Source organism: Stegodyphus dumicola, chromosome 8 (assembly GCF_044657685.1).
Source record: "Stegodyphus dumicola isolate Sdum_Otavi_A_Nest chromosome 8, ASM4465768v1".
Lineage (NCBI taxonomy): Eukaryota > Metazoa > Arthropoda > Arachnida > Araneae > Eresidae > Stegodyphus > Stegodyphus dumicola.
This window is the reverse complement of record NC_140775.1, coordinates 108332982-108347771: the sequence shown is the minus strand read 5'-3', so window position 1 is coordinate 108347771 and position 14790 is coordinate 108332982. Positions and strand designations below refer to the sequence as shown.

Genomic DNA, 14790 nt, shown 5'->3' with positions numbered 1-14790 from the left:
GTTGCAACTAGCCTCCGTTTGTTTACGAAATGGATACCGACGTCGCAGCAGCAGGAAAGAATATGCATTGAATATACATACATAGATGTTCTTTGACATACATACATAAATGTTTACATACATAGATATACATACATAGATGTTTGAAGTCTGCGAAGCAGTTTCAAACGAATTAATTTCTGCTCTTGGGAGGCGAAAAAAAAAAGAAAAAGAAAAGGCAATGGGTACGTGACTGGGTAGCTTGCCGCGATAGAAGTATCAAATGAACTATTAAATGAATTTCGGACGAGAATGTACAAAGTTAGCAAAACGTTATTGCATATCAGATACAAGAATTTAAAAGAAACTCAGTTTGGTGTGGTGTATTTAATTATGACAAAGCACACTAGGGCTATCTGCCTAAGGGGAGGGATGTCTTTCGTGGAGGACTTTCTAAGGGAAACTGGCTCGTATACACGTTACACATGGGGAAAACCACGAAAACACCCATGCAGCCAGCCCGTTCGCGGGATTCGAACCTCGAACCGAACTACCAGTGTTCAGCGACTTTACCGCTCGGCCGCTGGTTGGCTGAAACTCAGTTTGAGAGAAGTTATTTAGTCAACTGTGGTTACTGAAATTTAAATTCACAAAGTTTTTCTACTATATACAACTGTTTATTTACACCTAATTAATCATTTACAAAATAATGTAAAAGTAATAATGTGTTTTATTATTTATTAATAGAAAGAATATATTTATTCATCCAGAATCCACAGAATCAGTAGCTCTCTGTGCATGAATTAATTATGCAGAGTTCTAACTGGAACTGTGTTATTTCTAGAGAAGAATGCAAAATTAATACATGGAATATTTATTCAACGCTACCATTAACACGACAGAAGTAAACTGTATAATATCTACCTAATTATTCAGAAAATCTTAAATAAATAAGAAGTAGCAAAAAACTTGGGAGCATTACATATATTACCACAGGTAAAAGAATATATGTGTTATGACATAGTTCCAACAGGAAGATATTTATCGCAAATTGTTATTTTTGGATCCTACTGAAATTGTGTTTCTGGACAACACACAAATTGATATCAACAAAATTAATAATGGTTAAATATAGTGATTATACTTTACTTTTAAAATGCTAAAACGGATAGTTTAAGAAGATTAGAATTCATCTAGCATAATTTGTATAAACCTTAATACACCTTCAGTACTTGCACTCACACATCCGAGCTGAACATGTTTCACATCCAAGCTGAATTGTAACGAATTATAGCCCAGAATGTTTTTATACAAAGCAAGAAATTTAAATATCCCCAATAAAACAGATCTACATATCTTTTTCATAATTCCATTTTTATTTTTATAGTTTATAATATCATATATTTATTGCATCCTTATGTAGGGATGCTTGTAGAAAAATGAATATAAGCTCACATAATTATAGAAGTAAAACACTTCATAATATGCGTATGCATTAAAAAATGCCATGGTTTAGCTATCGCTTAATCTCGGCATTATAGAACTCACTGTCACGACGTCCCTGCGAACGCTGCTCGGAGTAACTGCCCGGAGAGATTTTTCAACAGGTTCAAAGTAGAAACGGAAGAGCTGACTCATCTCCCCTACGTTTCTACTCCGTCGAAGTGAGCGTTTACATTGTCAAAGTAATCGTAAGGAGCGACTCGCTCAGAGCCGCTCTGACAGGTGTAAACTGTCCTTAAAATAAAAAGACGAAAGTAAAAGTCAGGTTTCCGCCATCAGTCGACGGAAAAGGTGAGTGTCTGGTCGAAGGTCCAAAAAGGAACTGAAGAATCTAGTATAAGTAAAACGTGTTAAGGATGGAGAATGTCAGATGGATATTTGTGCTTTTCTCTGGGAAATGGAGAACATCTAAGAGAGTTGATGTAGTTGTTAGGATGAGTGAGAACTGAATAGAAGAAATTTCTGGCAAGTTTTTGAATATAATCTTGAATTGTATCTACTTTGAGATCACGGTGGATATATGAATTTGAAATGAACCATGGCGCGTTGATGAATTCTCTGAGTGCTTTGTTTTCAAGAACTTGGATGTGTTGAAGGTGAGTTTTGGCAGCGTGGCCCCAGACAGGACTAGCATAGAGTAATGCTGGTCGAAGTATAGATTTATGTAAGAGGAGTTTATTAGAAACGGACATGTGACCTCTTCTGCCAAGAAGAGGGCGCATAGTTGCAAGCGTGATATTGATTTTTTTCACAGTTTCCTTGAGATGTTTCTGAAAAGTCAATTTTTTATCAAGAATGACGCCTAGATATTTGACTGCGTCAACCCAGTCTATTTCTTCATCAAACAGAAGAGGTCTAGGTGGAATGAAATTTGTTTGGCCTTTGCGTAAAATTATTGCTTTTGATTTTTCAGTATTAACTGCAATTCTCCAAAGAGTGAGCCAATTTTTTAGATGATTGAGGTAATGTTGAAGAAGGAGCTGGACATCAGTAACAGTAGAAGCTTAGGTCATAAGTGCAATATCATCAGCGAAAAGAGCAATGGTAATTTGTGGGTTCTTAGGAATATCGTAAATGTAAATGTTATATAAATATGGAGAAAGTACAGATCATTGAGGCACTCCAGCGAAAATGTTTCTCGTGGCAGAAACAGAACTGCCAATTTTCACTGCAAAGATTCTGTCTTGGAGATAGGAAGTAATAAGTCTAATACAATGATCGGGGAAGTTTAACTTGATAAGTTTGTATATAAGTCCGTGGTGCCTATCAAAAGCTTTCGCAATATCAAGGAAAATGGCTCCAGTAGGGAACTTACAATTGAAACCGTCAGTAATATAGTTGATGACACGAAGCAGCTGATGATTAGTACTGTGAAGATGACGGAAGCCAAACTGTTCTTCTGGAATGTAGGAACTCTGTGGAATGATTTGATTAAGATGATAAAGGATAACTTTTTCAGCTATTTTAGAAAGTTGACTGAGAAGACTGATTGGGCGGTAGTTCTGGAGAAACGTTGAATTTTGATGCGGTTTTGGGAAAACGACGATGATGGCATGTTTCCATATATTAGGAAAGTAAGAGAATTTGATGATAGAATTGATTATCTTAGTACGACAAGTGATGGCATTGATAGGAAGATGTTTCAACGCTTTGGTAGAAATATCATCAACACCAGAAGCTTTTCTGGGTTTTAAGGAGCTAATATAATCGGCAACTAGCTTAGGCTTCGCAAGGAATGTAAAGTTCAAAGGACCTGGGATTTTTAGGAAGGTATTAACAGTATCATTAACTTTGGAGATATGATTGTTGTCGCAGGGGATAGTATTGGGAGTAAACATTTCTTTTAGTACATCTGCAAAGGTGTTAGCTTTATCTTCGTCTGAATAAATCATTCCGTTGGTACCATGAAGTGGCGTAATTTGCTTGAAGGGTTTCTTAAATTTCTTTGCAATGTCAAAAAGAGAATTATCTTCAGTTGGGAGAGAGTTGAGGAAGTTTCGCCAGCGTTGCGTCTTGAAGTTACTAATGTCCTTTTTGATGTCACGTTTAAGAGCGTTCAGTTGAGTTTTTAGCCTTGGGTCTCTTGAATTTTGCAAGTTTTTCCTAATACAATTTTTGTATTTAATTTTTTGTCTTATGCTGGCTGAAAGAGGAAGAAAAGGATGGGAACTGATGAATTTATTGGTTGAAAAATTGATAGCATGTTGTATAGAGGGGGTAAACTTCTTGATTTCAGACTCAATATCGTCTTCATTGGTAATTTTGGGATTTCTAGGAATGGTATCTGAAATGATTTTTGAGAAATTTTTCCAGTCTGTAGCGCTAATACTCTTTCCCAGTGAAGGTAAATAACTATTTATGCTGATTTCAAGAAGAATGGGATTATGGTCAGATGAAAGAGCTGGAATAGCAGAAATTTGGCAATTATAGTCGAGGTTGTTAAATAGAAAAAAGTCAATAATAGAAGAGCTATTATAGCCGTAATGCGTAGGTTCATCAGAGGCATGAATGGTGTAATTTTTATTTTGAATCATGCAAAATATTTCTCGTCCTTTTCTATTGCTAGCTCCTTGATTCCACCATTGATGCTTAACGTTAAAATCTCCTCCAATTAAAGCAGGAGAATTAAAATCCAGTAGCTGTTCAATTTCAGAAATGATTGGAGTATTATTAGAAGATATATAGATATTAGAGATAATGAATTTTTTGTGCTCAATTTGAATTTCGTTAGTATTACTTTCAAAAGAGGTAGAAAAATTTTGTTTGAGTTGATGTTGGATGTTCCTTTTAACAAAAGTTATCCCCCATAGCACAAAACATCCTCAGGATGTCCTATTTAAGTCGCAATATCCCGGGATATACTTAGGATGTCCTAAGGATGTTGATTCTCAGATGTCCTGAGGAGATCGTAATTTAACATCCTGAGGATGTCTTATTAAAGTCGCTATGTCCCGGGATATGACAGGATGTCCTGAAGATGTTGATTCTCAGATGTCCTGAGGAGTTCACCAGTTTCACATCCTGAGGACATTCATTCTGCATTGTCCGGAGGACTTTCGTTGTCAAATATTTTGAGGATATTTGTTCTCAAATTTACCAGTTTTAATTTTTTGACATTGCACATCTGAAACTTGCACATTATTTTATTTTTCATATGTATTTTACTAAGTTGTTTCTAAATGCTGTACATTAAAAATATTGATATGATTGATGATTTATTCTTGTTATTTTGTTATTAATTTTAACTGCTATTTTTTCTGACGTTTTTAAAAATTTATTTAGTCATGGAAAAGATTTTTTTCAATGGATTAGCATTTTCTAGAATATTTGCAAAATTCTAAATAACATATATTTTTTTTATAAAAAATGAATAAATTACATGTATAATCACTTACAGATTACAAACCCTACTACAAATATAGGTAAAATTAGATATATATATATTTAATTACGGAAACGAATTTTTTTTTAAATTTGGGTATAGAGACATTAGGTATTTTTTTGGAAGCAGGAAACATGAAAAATTAGCAACTGCCTTCGCCGGGAATCGAAGGATGGACCTCTGGAATATCGGCCCAGTGTGCAGAACCACTACACCACGAAGACACGCTAGGTGTGGTGGTGGTGTATTTAATTATGGCAAAGCACACTAGGGCTATCTGCCTAAGGGGAGGGATGTCTTCGTGGAGGACTTTCTAAGGGAAACCGGCTCGTATACACGTTACACATGGGGAAAAGCACGAAAACACCCATGCAGCCAGCCCGTTCGCGGGATTCGAACCTCGGATCGCACTACCAGGGTTCAGCGACTTTACCGTTCGGCCGCTGGTGGGCCGAAGACACGCTAGGAAAGCGGAAGAAATACCTTATATTACTTCTCTTTTTAAAGGCCGACTTTTTTTTAAGGGGATCCAATCACTAAATCCTGGGTGTAGATATACCTCATCCAACACCTTTTTAGTTCGGGTGCCACTGTAGAGACATTAGGATTTTTTTGGGAAGCCGTAGAGATGAAAAATTAGCAACCGCCTTCGCCGTGAATCGAATCACGGACCTCTGAAATACCGGCCCAGCGTGCAGAACTATTACACCTCGAAGGCACGCTAGGCAAGCGGGAGAAATACCTCATAAGGAAAATATTTTTCATCTAATTACAGGACAGAAAATGTTTTTCAATCGCGCGATCTATTATTGATATTGAATTACAGTCGTGCGATAATTTCGCAGCAAAGATACATCTCTGATGACTATCCAAGATTCTAGAAACTTTGGTCTTATATAGAGATGGTCGTCTTATAGAAATAATGCTTAATATCAATGTTTATTTGTAATCTCAGAACTATTGGTCACTTTCAGAAGTGGTCGTTTGAGAGGCGATATTCTATATATTTATTTACTGATACACTCAGATTCCAAAATTTGTTTATATTCTCAGAAATATTGGATGGAAGGTGGTCGTCCCATACATGCAAAATTTTACATTTCATTAAAAATGAATTCGGCATTATTTAACTATTTCCCTATTAATTAATCAATTAGATAAAGAAAAAATTAGGAAATAGTTCTGTTTATTACGGAATAATGTAGGAAGTTCTACAGAACTATATTCTTTCACGTCATTGCACATTGTATCCGGCAAACTACTAGTTCCTCGTATTCTTCCGCAAATCCGTAAACATCTGTCTGATTTGAAACGAAATCCAAAATGGCTGCGCCATGAGGTTAACTTGTATGGATATTTTTTGTTGCATGAAAGGTAAGTTCAGTTGCAATACTTGTATGTTTACTTTTTTTTGCTTTTCGAATTTATGTTATTTATGTCATTTTGACAGTTAAATTTTTCACAGCTTTATGAATTGTTACCATTCTATCGTGAATTACGTGTATCTCAATGGCTGGGTGTCTTTTCTAGTATCTAATTTGCCCTGCTATCCAAATGTTTATGACTGAATTTTTTTTAGTCTAGTTTATGCATTCAGTTTCAAAATAATATGTGTGATCAGATTGCTTATTATTTTATTGCAGCAATAAATTTAATTTAAATAGTTTGAACAATTGTATAAAAATAAGAGTTTTGCATTGTTTTGTCCAAAATATGTATGGTTGAAACATTATCTTAATCTAGTTTGTAATTCAAGCTTTTTTGGGGGTACTGTTCTGTTATTGGGACCAGAATCGGAAATGTATGAACCTGTGTTCGTAAGTACGTGCATAGATGTTTGAATGTAGACACACACACATACAAATATACGAGCATACATAAATACATTTCTGAACCCGGTCCTGATAACAGAACAGTACCTTTTTTTAATCTTTTTTGAATATTTTATAAAATGATTAAGCATTTTTCAAACTGCATATCATTTTAAGATTCAACTTACAAGAAGACAAAATATGGTCATTCAATCAAATGCTTATGATTGCTTTTAACATTTTCTCATAAATATTGTTTGCATTTTTATTGTATTTTAGATACTTTATTTATGTAAAGTGAACATGAGAATATTAGGAAAGCTGAAGAATATGAATAGCTACCATAATATATGTATTTTTTCATCGAGCCCATTGTTTTAGAAACCAATGCACCATTATTATATCAGTTTAATTTTATGTTCATGTTACTGTAGTATTGTCATTATAATAAAAGTATTGATAATTTTTGTTGAATCTTGCAAGTTGCCTAACATTCAGAATTATTACTACCAAATTTTACTGATAGGTTTTTTCAAGTTGACATAATCTGTGTGATAAATAAAATAAACTGGTGTTTAATTATATGCATTTCTCTTAATGTTTCATTGAAAGTGAGATGGAAATACAAATGCTATCCAGAAAAGTGAATTCTTTTTGCCTGAAATAACAAACTGTACTAAATGATTAATGTTTATATCATTTTAGAAATGTCAATATTAAAGTTTCTCCCCCTTCTCTTCTTTGATTTTGAAATAATTTATAATAAAATAATATATGCATAAGTGTAATTAATGTAAAGTGTCATTCAATAATATAATTTATTTTTTATGATATTTTTATATTTCTGATCTGGGTTTTCTTTTGGTGTTAGAAGGAGGAAAAGACTGTAATGTTTTAATTAAGGAAATAATTAAAACATTACAGTCTTTTAAATAACACAGTTACAGTAATGTTTATTGAAGCAATCAGTACTGTGTGATTGAATAATGTTAAAATGCATTGTTCATAAGGAAATTTGCTTATCTTTGTGTTATAGATTTTATTTTGACATAAGCTGAAATTTGAATTATTGGAAGCACTTTGAAAACCTGAATTATTTCCTGAATCATTAATCAGGCCAATATATAACATACAAATTTTCATACAAAATTATTTCTTTGAGCATATTATAAAGAGCTCATTTAATTTTATTATTTGTACAAATTTTAGACAAAAGTAGCATGTAACAGTTAAAGATTTATTGAAGCCTACTTGTTACTTGTGGTAACAAAGAAGTGTGAAAGATATTGCCACATTAGCGAACATGACGATCATTGATGCTTAGTTTAATAATATATTGAGAAATGCTGGGAACTTTCAGAAGTAGACATTTCGGAAATGATGGGCTTGATAGAAATTTACATGGTTTTATTATTTATTCTTTAGTTAAGAATGGATTTTAGATGTTCATGTGAAAGAATTCTGTTTAATTAGTGAAAGAATTGTTAAAGTTTGGCATTTAAAAAAATGAATTAATAATATGCAATTATCTTTTATTATACATATATTACTATATATTTCTAATGCGCTATGTAAATGTCAGTGCTAAACAATTGAGGTACTATTGTCAGGGCAATCTTTTCTTATACATGAAAAATTCTGATACTTTCTTATCATCTACCTTCACAGCTTCAACTTAAGCTAAAACAGCAAGAGTATGCACACGATAATAGCAAACTATGAATATGCATACCACACACATGTATTTACATGCTTTATATTTAATCTTTATTTCTGAATAGTATTCCATTCAATGAAAAATATGTGAATATTGACCCAATATATATATTTTTGTGTGTGTGCATCCTAAAATTTCTTGTTTCTTATAAAGTGCTTATTTGAATTACTACTTGTGAACAGAGCAGTAGATATGAACCATAAACTAACCATTTTGCCAATTTTCACAGCTTTGCAGATAGTCAGAAAGCACCAAAATTTGTAATAATGTTAAGTTTAAATGATGTTCTATACTTTTGTGTTAATTTTTCTATTCTATTAATTCTATTACTGTGTTATCAAACTTTCTGCAGGAATTTCAACTGGTTAAGATGTTATTACCATGTGGAGAAGAATTTGGTTTTCAAGCTAGAAAAAATTGCAGCTCAAGGATTTTGTAGAAAGTCAGTCAAACTGGTTTTAGTTAATTATAATTTAATTTTGGGTGAAGAATTCTCAAATTTATTTATCATAAGTGCCTAAAGGTCTTCTAAATTAAATTCTGCTTGTTTTTGAAATTTTTCATGACATTCATTCTTTGATTATTATTATTATTATTTTTTTAATTTACTAACTTATGTCCAGGCACATAATGTTGCATTTAATGCCATACCTTAAATATTGTAAAATGTTAAAATAATACATTTCACTTAAAAATGTGGTTGTGACAGTAAATTTTCTGTTACATTTAATCATATCTATAAACATTGGTATACGTCATTTTTCAATAATCTGTATATTATTTTGTGCATTTCTTTTACATCCAAGATCTGGCATATGACTTGCTTTTCAAACTGATAACATGGTGTAATAATGTAATCTAATGGTTAAAGTTTACTATGGAATGGGCCAAATTTAATAAATTATTCTTTGATAGAAATTTATTCATGTGTTCAGTGTGTCTCATCTCATTAAATTGCCTAAGTAAATTTTATGTACTTGCATTTAGGAATTTTGACTGTATCAGAGTAATTTTATTCCAGTTATTATAACATGCAAGGGAAAAATTTCATTCATAGCTCCGTATTTAAAATTAGTTAATCAAAGTCCTTAATAAAGAGGGACGTTTTGTTGTTTTTAATGTTGATAGAGTTTAATTCAAAAATATGCCACATTAAGGGTTACTTTTTAACCTAATTTAAAATTTTCATTACTTTAACATGTCCAATAATTGTTATTTTAACTCCGATATTGTAATAATATCAAAATTCCTTACTTTTTGATAGGTAATCCAAATGTAAAACAAGAAAAGAAAAAATTAAAATCTAGAAGTATATTTATTTCATACCTCTAACAAATAAAAACAACACAAGCACTTTTTACTGTCTATCTGCATAGTGTGGCATGTCCCGTAAGACTGAGATTTGTATGGTCAAATCCATGTTTCAGTTAAAGGAAAATGTATGCACAGTCTTCTGATTTTCCCTTCGATTAAGGATTCTGTATATACTAGCATAAGAAATATATTAGTTAATGCAGTGTTATACATCAATATTTATAGACAATTATTGTGGCTATGTTTATTATAATTTTGTTCACTGTAATGGCTGGAGTGCTTAAACCATCATGCTGTGTAAACAAAACTCAAATCTTCATCTCTGCATACTGCTCCACTAGTGTTTAAACCACTGAAATGCTGATTATGGTAGAACATCTTTGGTAAAAATTTACTCTACTGTAACCCTTGGCGAATCGTTTCTTTTTTTTATATCAAGATCGTCACCTGAGAGGATCGGCACCAATTTCAAGGTGGCCGCTACACAAAACCAAAATAAGAAGTCAAAGACATACACAAACTCTGTGTCCATGTACACATCGACCTATTAAAACGAACTGCACAAACTGGGCATTGTGCACTGCCTTAACTTTGTCCATGTACACATTGATCTATTTTCACTTTAAGAAAATCAGAAAGTTAAAAATATCATAGTTACCAGAAAAAATTCGCCACTGCCTAACACATAGACAACCAAAAATACACAAACAGAGAGGAATAAGTTACCAAAAATACATATTTCCTAACATAAAAACATTAAACAACAAATCTTCTAACAAAAATTAACACACAGAGACAAAAAAATAAATGAAACATCATTTTTTTTAACATACCTTTTTTTTTTCACATGCATATATTTAGGCTTCCCACCACCATCCTCCAGGTAAGCAATTCAATTAAATTTTTCGTCTCTTAGTCACCTCAGACATACTCAAACGATGGTACCCACACCAAAATAATAAATAGCATGTTCAAAATACAAGACCATACCACTTCCGTGCAACTAAACACAGCAATTGAAAAGAATGGTAAGAACCAAAAACCTGGGTCCGTACAAAAGGTTTACTATTAAAAAAAGTAGCCCAAAACTAAATTTATCACAACACATTGGCAATATTTGCAGAAATAACTCCTTTTTATTGACAAAAAAAAAAAAGTTTTTTGGTTGATCTTTACATTACGGTAACTGGTAGTTTGGCGACATTTTGGAGGCGATAAAGGTTACTACCTGGGACTTTGGCAATAATGTGAGCAGTACTGAGTTCCGATTACGCATTATTTTGTGTGGGGGAAATGAGAGATCATGGGATATGTCATGTGATATTAATGGACGAATTACGGTTCTTTAATCGGAAAAGGGGGGAAATCGGGAAAAAATCTGGAAATTTTGTATTCGGCTTTATTCTGTGTTGTGTGAAATAGTGTTTGTGAATTTTTGGATCCCATGGCCGTAAGTAAAGTGAATTCGAAATGGGTATTTAGTGGTATTGAAAAGGATAGTAAGAAATGTTTTTTAAGGTTGTGTGAGAGAGAAATAAACATGTTTTATTATGTTATTTATTTTACCTGGTATCTTGCTTTGAAAGATAAGTATGATTTTAAAGATTCTGAAAGAGAATGAAGAAAAGTGTATCCGCCACGTAATGAAGATTCTGAAGGAGATTAGGTAAGTTAGTATTTTTAATTATTTTTATGCATTGTTGGAAATGTAAGGTGGAAAGAAATTTGGTATTATTGGGAAAATTGTTATTAGCAATGATTTAGTTTAAAGTAATTAGGATTGTAAGGTAATTTTTATTAATTGAATGTATGTGCTCATGTATATTTTAAGTGGTGTTTTTGAATTTAATTATATTTTAATAAAATGATAGTTATTTTGTGAATTTTATACTTGTAGGAATTTGGTGTATGTTTAAGTTGAAATAAATGTGCATGGAAATAATTTAAATATTTGATAATAAATATTTGTAATGCTTGCGGTATGAATTCGTTGGTGACGTGTATAATGTAATAGATGATTTAGAGGTAAAAGTTTTTGGATATTTTATTTATTTTATATGTGGAAATGTTCATATTTGTAAAGGGTAAATACTTTTTCGCGATCATGTAATTTCATATATGTTCTTTTTACCGGGTTTAAAGATTGAGAAAATTGTCATGTATTTTCGTGAAATTTTTTTAATTTATGAGATAAAAGCAGTGTACATGGATATAGTGAAGAGTGTGCGGAATGCCATTTTTGTGCAATTCTGGGATGTTTTTTAAGTAAAAATAAGTCGACGTGTACATGGTTCAGTGATATTTTAATGAAATGATAGTTATTTTGTGAATTTTATGCTTGTAGGAATTTGGTTTACGTTTAAGTTGAAATAAACGTGCATGGAAATAATTTAAATATTTGATACTAAATATTTGTAATGCTTCATGTATGAATTCGTTGGTGACGTGTATAATGTAATAGATGATTTAGAGGTAAAAGTTTTTGGATATTTTATTTATTTTATATGTGGAAATGTTCATATTTGTAAAATGTTCATATTTGTACTTTATCGCGATCAGGTAATTTCATATATGTTCTTTTTACCGGGTTTAAAGATTGAGAAAATTGTCATGTATTTTCGTGAAATTTTTCGAATTTATGAGAAAAAAGCAGTGTACATGGATATAGTGAAGAGTGTGCGCAATGCCATTTTTGTGCAATTCTGGGATGTTTTTTTAAGTAAAAATAAGTCGGCGTGTACATGGTTTATGTGTATGTGTTATTTTGAAAAACGCGTAAGGTGTATGGTATTGTGCACTTTTTCCGAATTTTGCAGTGAATATTTGTCATGATTAAGCAGTTTTGTTTGATAAAATTTCTAGCATAAGTGTAATTCGGCTAGTAGATTGTTGGAAGAAGTGTTCAGTAGATAAGAAGAAAAGAAACATGTCTTTACTTCGTGAAGACAAAATGGCGGCGGGGAAAAAAAAAAATAGAGGCTTGCTGTAGGGGAGTTGGTTGCCAAATTTTCGCCAAAAAATCGCCAAGTTACCGTAATGTAAAGATCAACCTTTTTTTTTTTTTTTTTTTCCAAAGGCTACTTTCGCCAACATTATCAACATTAGGGTTACCGAAAAACTTATTTGACGCAACGGGCTTCCACATTTCACAAACAACCAATACCACTTTGCGATTTTTTTTCAGACAGAAACCAAAGTGTACCATACAGTAAAGATTAGCCACATCTTCATTTACTACAAGTACTTCTTTGGTAAATTTCTGCAGTTAAATTCAAAAGTTTAAAATTGCATTAACATGATCAGATTTTATTTTCTGCACGTAGCTAACAATTACTTATGAGTTGTCAGATAAATGTTACCAGATGCAGTTAATTATTTTTTACTTCCAATCTCATGAGACAAGTTTTTTTTTGCTCCTGCAAGACTTTACTTTGTGTTGCAAAATAAATTCATTCTCACTCTTTTTGGACTTGCCTACACATTAAATTTAAAATAGTTTTATGAATAGGTAAGATGTGATTATCATAATTTTGTTTCTCTCTTTATCTTGGCAACTTTATATGTTGATTCAGTATCCAGGTTACCTACCAGTGGCTGACTGATAAAACTGCTCATATGTTCAGCTGGTGGTTTGAGTTTATTTTCTGACATAAAAAATTTTAAAAGGCATCCCCCATGTTTATTTTACTATAATCGAAAAATCAAATAATTGCTACTCTGTTTATAGGTGCTAAATGTTAAAATATTTTAAATGCTTCCTTTAATTTGCATTCTAATAGTCATTTGTTTAAATTTAATTATGAATTATATTCACATATAGTAATTGTGTTTTTTTATTTTAGGTGCTGTGAAAGGCAATGACAGAGATCCAATTTATCAAGAGTTCTTATATACTTAAGAATACATGGATATAAGATTGTTTTTCATGAATTCAAATAAAATGTGATAAATTGGATTAATAAAAACTATTTTGAATTTTGAAAAGTGTTTTTCCTCTGGTAATCATAATATAGTGCCATAAATTTCTGAATGTGTTTATTTTTCATCCAAATAAATAGCTTTACAAAAAATTGTCATATTAATAGATATTGCATAATTTAGCATTATTATACATATTTATTATAGCAGATTTAGCTGAACTACTTTTTTAGTCTCTCTGCAGATGAAGTCACAAAGGTAAGTGGTTAGATATTTTTCTGTATTCCCCATTAAGTAATTTTATCTGGTAAATTACCATTACTTATATACTAAAGATGAAAGAATAAGCTTTCCTTGTAAATACAAAAATTTGCAGATATTTCAAAAAATTGGTATACGTAAAGTTCTTAAATTGCCACATATGCGAAACTGAAAATGTTATATATGAAATACTTCATAAATATATATATTTTCACTATTTTTTAACTATAATTCACTGCATTTGTTATATATAATCACAGTTTAAGGTAGCAGTGCTTTTCTCACTGTGATTTCTCATGTATTTTGATTCATAAATACACGTACATAAATCCACGTATTTTGATTTCACTTTTGAGACCGAATAAAAAATGAACTAAACATTCTCGTTGACATTGAGAGTTGAATAAAAGCTCACCTCAAAATAAAATGAATTAATAAATTTATGGAAAATTTTACATAGCATATATTGAGCAGAAAGTGTAAACTGAATATACTTAATGGAATTAATAATTGGTGGAGTTGATTGCAGAATAAAATGCCTTAATTGCATGGTAAACAGTAGATGTTTTGAAGTTTTTCTATGTTGCGTAAAATGCAGATTTAAATTTTTGATATTGATTGTCATATAAATGGCAATTACTGTTTTATTTTGCTCTTAAATGAATGGTTAGTAATAAAATTATGGATGAGACAACCTTTTAACATGCGCTAGAATTTACAAAGCCTTTAACATGCCAAATTTTAATTTGGTGCTGATTTCAACGGGTAAATTTCATTTTACTGAATTTTGAGTAAAATAATACCAATGAACCATTGCAAATTGTTTTCAGAACTTTTTTTTAATCTAAAAGGGCTATTAGTTTTGAAATGTGATTTCATATTGTCAATCGTAAACTTGTTTCGCT

The 14790-nt window shown here is 31.6% G+C and overlaps 1 long non-coding RNA gene across 1 annotated transcript; it reads left to right on the top strand.

Moving 5' to 3' along the window:
• Nucleotides 1-6164: 6164 nt before the first annotated feature.
• LOC146995919 (uncharacterized) lies at nt 6165-13684 on the top strand. The gene is made up of 3 exons (XR_015042695.1): nt 6165-6238; nt 8745-8834; nt 13549-13684. It is a non-coding gene; the product is annotated as an uncharacterized LOC146995919 (long non-coding RNA).
• Nucleotides 13685-14790: the final 1106 nt, after the last annotated feature.